The sequence below is a fragment of the Mustela nivalis genome, assembly GCF_964662115.1.
Source record: "Mustela nivalis genome assembly, chromosome: 13".
NCBI classification, from domain to species: domain Eukaryota; kingdom Metazoa; phylum Chordata; class Mammalia; order Carnivora; family Mustelidae; genus Mustela; species Mustela nivalis.
This window is the reverse complement of record NC_139032.1, coordinates 59,969,003-59,978,358: the sequence shown is the minus strand read 5'-3', so window position 1 is coordinate 59,978,358 and position 9,356 is coordinate 59,969,003.

Below are 9,356 nucleotides of genomic sequence, written 5' to 3'. Positions count from 1 at the left end.
GTTCAAGTTTTATCAGATTGAGCCGGTGGGAACCCCATTAAGTTGGCTTCTGGGTACTTTTAGCATGTCCACATCCTTTTTTTGAACAAGTCCTTACTTTCTGGCACAAGGTAATTCCACTGGTCTTGGAGTTTCCCTGCCCCAACCCTTGAATCACCCCTTTCTCCAAGGAATTCTGATTTCTTTTGGTAGGGAGTGGTATTTAAAAAAATATATTTTATTTGACACAGAGAGAGAGATCACAAGTAGGCAGAGCAGCAGACAAAGAGGGGGAAGCTCTCTGCTTGGCAGGGAGCCTGATGCAGGGCTCAATCCCAGCACCCCGAGATCATGACCTGAGCCGAAAACAGAGGCTTAACCCACTGAGCCACCCAGGTGGCCCAGGGAATGGTATTTTAAAAAACCAAGATCTGTGCAGTAGGTAGGGACTGCTTTGGGGATGTCACGGCTCCTAGGCTTGAATGAACTGTAAAAGTAAGCACACTTTTACAACTACCAGTGATTAATTTATAAATTTAGGATGTCTAAACCCATGTATTTCTAAAATTTAGGATTTCTAAATCCATATTGAAAGCCCTGAGATCATACTGACTTCTAATTCCAACTGAGCACCACAGGGTTTATTCTGATTTTCCTTCCTCCCATATTTGTAACTTCCTTTGCTGACACTGAGAAACCTGGTTTCCATTAGCCTTAATATGCTTATCTGATGATATATGAATACACTTATTTGATCAGTCCTCCTGCAAGTAACACATCCCCCATCACTACCACCACCATCACCTGACATGGAGGCCTAGTAGCCCATTCAGGCTCGAACACTTTAAACCAAGCCCAGGCTTCTGCATGGATACTGTGTTAGTTTAGAGTTCTCCAGAGGAGTGGAACCAGTAGACGATCTATATCTATCTATATATTTAGAAACACACAGAGAGAGTTTTGTTGAGTAATTGGCTCACACAATTATGAAGGATGAGAGGTTCCACAATTTGTCATGTGTACACTGGTAGGAGAGCTGCTGGTGTAAGTCCGAAGGCCTGAGAACTAGGGAAACCAATGGTGGAACTTCAAGCCCAATAACCAGAGAAGATGAGATGTCCCAACTCACAGATAGAGCAAGAAAAAAATGGGAAAACTCCTTTCTCCACCTTTTGTCTATTCAGGACCTCAAAGGAATGGATCATCCTCACCTACATTGCTAAGGGCAGTCTACTTTACTGAGTCCACTAACTAAATTAAATGCTAATTAGAATGCTAATCTCATCCAGAAATACCACCATAAACACACACAGAAATAATGTTTAATCTAACTGGCACCTAGAAGCCAGTCAAGTTGACACATGAAACTGACTGTCACAGATGCTCCCTCCTTACTCTGCTCAGACTCTGATAACCCTCACCAGGGTGTCCCCCTGCCCAGATACCCTCCTCACTCTCTTAGGCTCAGACAGTTTGTACCAGGCTACACTTTCCATATGGATAACCTGCTCGTCTTGCTTGGGCTCTACCACCTCTGTTCTCGATCACTGCAGACTCTCATATTTCTCTGAGTGGAAAGCTACTTTGCTTGATCCCCTAAATGGCTTTTGGATTGAGTTGTTCCAGAAAAGAAAAGGAAAAAGGGGGAGGTGGGAAAGGAGCTTAATTGCCTAATTATTTACTTGTCTCCCCTACTGGAGACAGACTTACTTGAAGTTAACAATTAACAAGTTGGGAGTTAAGCAATAAACTCATTTATGGGTTGTTTTGTTTTAAAGATTTATTTATTTATCTGAGAGAGAAAGAGAGAGCACACAAGTGAGGGGGCAGGGAAAGGGAGAGAGAATCTCAAGTAAACTCTGTGCTGAGCACAGAGCCAGACATGGGGCTCAATCCCATGACCCTGAGATCAGGACACTGAGATCACAACCTCAGCCAAAACCAAGAATCAGATGCCCAACCAACTGTGTCACCCAGGCACCCTGATTTATGGTTTTCTTTACTGCTGCATCTCCAGCTCCTGGAGCAGTGTCTGGTACATAAGTAGATCCTCAATAAATGTTGAATGAATGAGTGACAGGGCAAGGAATGAATCTGAATCATCACTAATCCTAGGAACCTCGAGACTGGAACTCCAAGATGCTTACTAATGGTGCTTAAAATTAACTGGCATTGGATTTACACAGAGTAGATTCTCTCTAAATGTTGATTGGTGGCATGAAAATATTAACAGTTAAGTCACAGTTAAAGGGTTACTTATAAGGAATCCACTGTAGTTGAGAGGTATCCTGCCCCCTCCTGATACAGGAACATACCTATGCATAGCCCTGCTACTCAAAGTGTGGCTCTTTGGCCAGCAGCAGCAATGTTATCTGGGAACCCATGAGCAGTGTGGAATCTCCAGCCCTACCAGATCTTCTGAGTCAGAATCTGCACTTAACAAGATCTCCGGGTGATTAGTGTGCACTGTTGTAAAAGACTATTTCCCTCTAAGGCATATCTTTACCAGTCAGATAAAGTTTGTGAAAGTCCTCAGAATTGGCTGCTTTTATCGCTAGGTAGAAGAATGAAGAAAGCACCCATGGATTGAGAGCAAAGACTCCTAGAATTACAGTTAAGAATTCAAAGTGACAGCACCTCTATTTGGGGAAGCAAAGTGTTAATGGCAGGGTGACTGGGAAGGGCACTGTAGTATGCCCCTATGTTGTTTAATTATTTTAAAATGATTCAAAACACGTGTACACCATATATGTATAAATGCATGTGTATATAACAGATGAGGCAGGGCGAAGGGAGCCCTACTCTGGCAGTGACCAAAATGTGAAAAACTACAAAAGCCCCTTCTAAATTAGAATCGGGGATAATCACAGGTGACATCAAATGTTTGTTTATAAGCCATAAAATGTTTGTTTATAAGCCTAGTTTGGAAATTCAGAGACTTCTGGAGTTCTCTCTTAGCTTCATTTTTCAGGCGGCGGAACCAATGTTTAGAAAGTAAGTAAAAGAATAAGGCCGGCGGCTGGGTGCGGTGGTCGTGGGAGGCTGTCTTTTCCTTGGGTGATATCTCCACCTGCTGGCGGTTCAGGATATGGCTACAGAGGACCTGAAAACGCTTGCCACAACTTACTGTGTTCTCTCTAGGTGATGAACTTTTTAAGCATAAAATTGTCTTGCTTTTTTTTTGGAGGTCTTCCTTTGGAAGGAGTCCTAGGATTTAAATTAATATATACTAGAGCATGGGCATTTAAAAAAAAATCCTTAAGACTGTTCTTGTGATGATGAGCAGTGGGTGTCATGTGAAGGTATTGAATCACTATATCGTACACCTGAAACTAATATAATGCTGTATGTTAACGATACTGGAATTTAAAGAAAAACCTTAAAAAAAATAAAGAAATGAAAACAAATTAAGAACATCAGAAATAGTAAATGTTTTAATAAATGTAAAATATTACCTTCTTCATTTTGTTCTTTAAGCTAAAAATAATTAAGACAAAATTAAAAAAAAATCCTTAATACACACTGTCAAATTTTCCTCCAATCATTTTTCAGATCTTTTAAAATCTTCATCAAGGCACTTTGGGAGATGATAATGAAAATACACCATTCTTGCCCTTAGGACTTAATTACCTAGGAGGAACACAAAAATGGAAAGAAAAGCATACTCAACAGTGGGTGCTATTAAAAGTCTTTGGAACTTCTCTTTTTAGTTCTGTCAGTTTTATTGCCTTTCTTATGAAGCTTTGTTCCTAGTATCATATTCATTCTTGTTATCTCTTTTTGATGAATTAACCCTTTTTTTTAAAAAAAGATTTTATTTATTTGACAGAGAGAGACACAGTGAGAGAGGGAACACAAGCAGGGGGAGTGGGAGTGGGAGAAAGAGATTTCCTGCTGAGCAGGGAGCCCAATGCAGGGCTTGATCCCAGGACTCTGGGATCATGACCTGAGCCAAAGGCAGATGCTTAACGACTGAGCCACGCAGGCACCCCAAATTAACCCTTTTATCATTTGAATTGTCCTGCTTTATCTCTTATATCTTATCCTAGAGTCCACTATAGCTGCATTAATATAATCATTCCAGCTTTAATATATTTAAAATCATTTATATAATCACTCAAAAATCATTAATATAATCCCTATAAATATATAAATATTTATAAATATATTCATAATATAAATCACATTTAAATTATATTTAAATATCATTAGTATAATTTAAAATCATTAATATAATCACTCCAAAAAGATTTAAAATCTATTTTATTTTTTATTTTATTTATTTATTTTTTAAAGATTTTATTTATTTATTTGACAGAGAGAGAGAGGTCACAAGTAGGCAGAGAGGCAGGCAGAGAGAGAGGAGGAAGCAGGCTCCCCGCCGAGCAGAGAGCCCGATGCGGGGCTCGATCTCAGGACACTGGGATCATGACCCAAGCCGAAGGCAGAGGCCCAACCCACTGAGCCACCCAGGTGCCCCTAAAATCTTTTTTAAAAAAGATTTTATTTATTTGAGAGAGAGAGAGCATGAGCTGGGGGAAGGGCAAAGAGAGGGAGAAACAGGACTCCCCACTGAGCATGGAGACCCATGTGGGGCCTGATATCAGGACCTGAGCTGAAGTCAGACACTTAACAGACTGAGCCACCCAGGCACTGCCATCATAAACATTTCTAAGTGCACAGTTCAGTGGTATTAAACAGTCATTATGGTGTGCAACCATCACCACCATCCACCTCCATAGCTCTTTTCATCTTGAAAAACTTAAACTCTATACCCATTGAACAGTAATTCTCCAACTGACTTTCCTCCCAAATCCTGGCAAACACCATCCTAACTTTCCATTTCTATGATTTTGACCATTCTAATTACCCCATATAAGTGGAATCAATCATACAGTATTTGTCTTTATTTTTTTTTAAGATGTTTATTTATTTATTTGACACAGAGAGAGAGATCACAAGTAGGCAAAGAGGCAGGCAGAGAGAGAGGGGGAAGCAGGCTCCCAGCTGAGCAGAGAGCCTGATGTGGGGCTCGATCTCAGTACCCTGCGATCAGGACCCAAGCCGAAGGCAGAGGCTCAACCCACTGAGCAACCCAGGTGCCCCAGTATTTGTCTTCTTGTAACTGTTTTATTTTGCTTAGCATAATGTTCTCCAGGCTCATCCATGTTGTAGCACAAGTCAGAATTTCCTTCCTTTTCAAAGCCAAATAATATTCTATTGCATGTATATACCACATTTTGCTTATCTATTCATCCACTGGGCTCCTCTCATGATTTAGATTTTATGAATAATGCTGCTATGAATATGGGTGTACAAATATCTCTGTAAGACAGTTTTCAGTTCTTTGGGGGTATATATCCAGAAGCAGAATTTCTGGAACATATGGTAATTCTATTTTTAATTTTCCAAGAACTGCACTACTGTTTTCCATATTGGCTGCAGCAATTTACCTTCTTACCAGTAGGGTGCAAGGATTCCAGTTTTCCACATCCTCACATGTTATTTTTTATTTTTTGGATGGTAGCCAATGGGTATGGGTATGAAGTGGTATCTCATAGCATTGTTTTGCATTTCTCTAATAAGCAGAGATGTTGAGCATCTTTTCATGTGCTTATTGGCCATTTGTGTATCTTCTTTGGAGAAATGTATATTGAAGTCTTTTGCCCACTTTTGAATTGTGTTTTTTGTTTTATTTTGTTTTGGGGTTGTTGAGTTTTACTTCTCTGTATTCCAGACATTAGTCCTTTATCAGATATATGATTTGCAAATATTTTCTCCCATTCTGTGGGTTGCCTGTATATTCTGTTGATAGAGTGTTCAGTGCACCACATTTTTAAAATTTTCATTAAGATCAATTGTCTAATATTTTGTTTTGTGGTCTGGGCCCCCGGTGTTATATCCAAAATATTGTTGACAAAATCCAAGGTCATGAGGCTTTTGTCCTATTCCTACGTTTTTCTATTGGTAGTTTTATAGTTTTAGGTCTTATATTTAAGTCTTAGATCAATTTTGAGTTAATTTTTTTAAAGGCTTTATTTATTTATTTGACAGAGAGAAAGAGCACAAGCAGAGGGAGCGGCAGGCAGAGGGAGAGGGAGAAGAAGGCTCCCTGCAGGAACCCCAAAGCGGGTCTCAATCCCAGAACCCTGGGGTCATGACCTGAACAGATAGAGCCACAAAGGCATCCCACTAGTTATAGGTCTACTCAGACTTTTCTATTCCTTTTTCTTTTTTAAAAGATTTTACTTATTTATCTGCCACAGAGAGAGAGAGATCACAAGTAGGCAGAAAGGCAGGCAGAGAGGGGGAAACAGGCTCCCCGCTGAGCAGGAAGCCCAATGAAGGGCTCAATCCCAGGACCCTGAGATCATGACCGAGCTGAAGGCAGAGGCTTAATCCTCTGAGCCACCCAGGTGCCCCTGGACTTTTCTATTTCTTTGTGATTTAGTCTTGGCAGGTTTTGTATTTCTAGGAATTTGTCCATTTCATCTAGGTTATCTCTCTCTGTTGCTCTCGCTCTATCTTGGATAAATAAAATCTTTAAAAATAATAATAAAATCTACTGAGACTTAACTTGTAGCCTAACAAATGTTCTATCCTGGAAAATGTCCCAGGTGCACTTGAGAAGAATGTGTGTGTGTGTTTGTTGGGTAGAGTGTTCTCTATTAGAGAACACGTCTATTAGACATGGTTGGTTAATTGTGTTAAGTCTTCTATTTCCTTACTTCTGTCTCACTGTCCTATCCATTATTGAGAAAGGGATACTGTAATCTTTAACTATTATTGTAGAACTGTTTCTCCCTCCAATTTTGTCAGTTTTTGCTTCAAATCCCTTGGAAGTTGCTCCAGCTGGAGGGCTTGCAACAATGGAGGAGGGGGGTTATGGTACAACAACGGGTGCCCGTCTCTTCTTCTGCTCCTCTGTATCAAAAGCAGCAATCAGTGATGCCAAAGATTTGGAGGACAGAGTCCTCTTTTGCCCATCTTGGTTCCCACAAGCTGATGCAAGGGTCTCCAGGAACCAATGCACAGTGCCTGACATGTGACTGAGGGGAGAGGGATGGGTAGCTTCTACTGTGCTAAGAGCCAAAACTGACCAAAATTGACTGCAATTTATCATCCAAGCCTTACCCTAGAGGTTGCCTTCAATAGATTCCAGAGTTCCAAAATAGTTACATCAGACAGATTCTGCAGTGCAATTACTGTCTGGGTGAGGAAACTGATTCTTGGTGCTTCCTTCCCTGTCATCTTCTCAGAATCCATTCTTCAAGTTCCTTTTTTTTTCTTATAAAATAATGCATTATGAAATATATTTGTAATTGTTAGGGCTATAGCTGTCTTATACATTTTTTCCAGAATTTTCATAGCTAATCTTCCTTATGAGTCTTCCCTTATGATCTCAGAATCAAGTGTCTACTTTCAAAAAGAATCTTGATACTTCCATTGAAAAAACTGTATCTTAATTTAAAAAATATATTGTCAATGATTTAAAAACCAGAACAACCTGAAATTCCTGGATTTCATAAATACTATTAAAATAATAAAGATTATTATAAAAATTAAATTAATACAGGGTGCCTGGGTCACTCAGTCAGTTAAGCATCTGACTCTTGATTTCAGCTCAGGTCTTGATCTCAGGCTTGTGAGTTCGAGCCCACCACAGACCCCACTTAAAAAAAAATTAAATCAGGGCCCATGGGTAGTGTCAGCCTGGGGCTCAGGTCTTGATCTAGGGGTCCTGGGATCAAGTCCTGCTCCCTGCTCAGCAGGGAGCCTGCTTCTCCCTCTCCCTCTGCAGCTCTCCCTGCCTGTGCTCTCTAATTTTCTCTGTGTGTGTCTAAAAAAATAAATAAATAAATCTTTAAAAAATTAAATTAATACAAAGTATATAAGGACTAAGAATTAAACACAAACATTTCCTTATCACTTCCTCCTTCGCTGAGGTACCTACTGTGAACAGTTTGATTGAATCCTTGATACTTAGCCGTATCTTTACAAACTTTTATGTGTACCTCCACAGGCAGGTTTTTATTAATTTTGTTTTATATGTATTGGGATCATTAGAGATGAAGGAGCAATAATATGTATAGATCAATTTTCTGTAATCCTCTGTAGATGCATACTCAGATTGTTTTCTTTTTCCTTCTACCAGCAGCTGTGATCAAAAACCTCTTGTATATATTTCCACATTTGTATATTTCAGAATACATTTCTAGAAGGAATTGCTAGCTAAACGGGAATGAACGCGTATTTTAAATTTTGAGAGATACTACCAATTTTCAATTAGAACATCAATGATACTCCCACCAACAACATAGCAGGGGCCTTTTCACGCTTTCCTAAATTATAAATACATAGATCTTTTTAATTTTTTCCAGTTTGTAAATCCGAGGTACCTAGCTCACAGCATTTTTATAAGAATCCTGTATATGAAAAGACCTCTCACATGGCCTAGGTTATTGTCAGAATTCCATACATATAATTTTACTGCTCAATCTGCAGTAAAATACGTGTGGAGGCTCTAAAACGTCAGGCAATTTATCATCAGACTTCATTGAGGCCTTAAAGAAATAAATCCAAAGGGCAACTTTTCCAACCCATAAGGCCCGAATGGATGGATCGGCCATAATGGTACTTAGGTATTAAGTTCTTAAGAAATGGGGTGCTCCATTTTTAAAAGTCTCCCCCTACCCCCGCCCCACCCCACCCCAAAAAGAACCCAGCGGCGATCGCCAGCCTGCCTTTGTCTCCCGAGCCACGCACAGCTCCCGCCGGAAGGCCCCTCACGGGCTTGCTTCTCTCTTCACAGAGGAAGGAGGGCTTCCTCCCCGCCCAGGGCCCGGCGACCCCAGGACGCTGCTCCGGCTCTGCATCCGAGCTTGCCGGGGAGCTCGGGAGCCGCCCCGGAGCGGGCTCTCTTCTGACAGCGTCCCGCGTAAGTCCGCGCGAGCCTTGCACATCGGTTCTGGAGCCGGCAGGCGGATCCCACCTGCAGCACGGACTGCGGAGCGAAGGGACCCCCGCCGGACTCCTCGGGCACCCGCGGTGGGAGACGCCGTCGCCGGGACCGGACGTGGGGCGGGATCGCACCCAAGTGCTGTCAGACGGACCGTATTTTTGGGTCAGCGATTTTAGCCTGGATTTTGGCCTAATTCCACCACACAGCGTCTCGGGATTTTATTTTTCCCAAAGCCTGCGAGATGGGAGGGTATCGAGCCCCGGCCCGCTGCGGCTGCGGGCTTCGGGGAGCGAGCGGGTGGTTACGGAGCGGCCAGCCGCCGAGAGGGTGGGGAAATCCTTCAGGTCCAGCCAATGGTGGGACACACTCCCCGGCGGCCTGGCCTCCCGGCTCGCGCAGACCGCTGGCAGCCGCG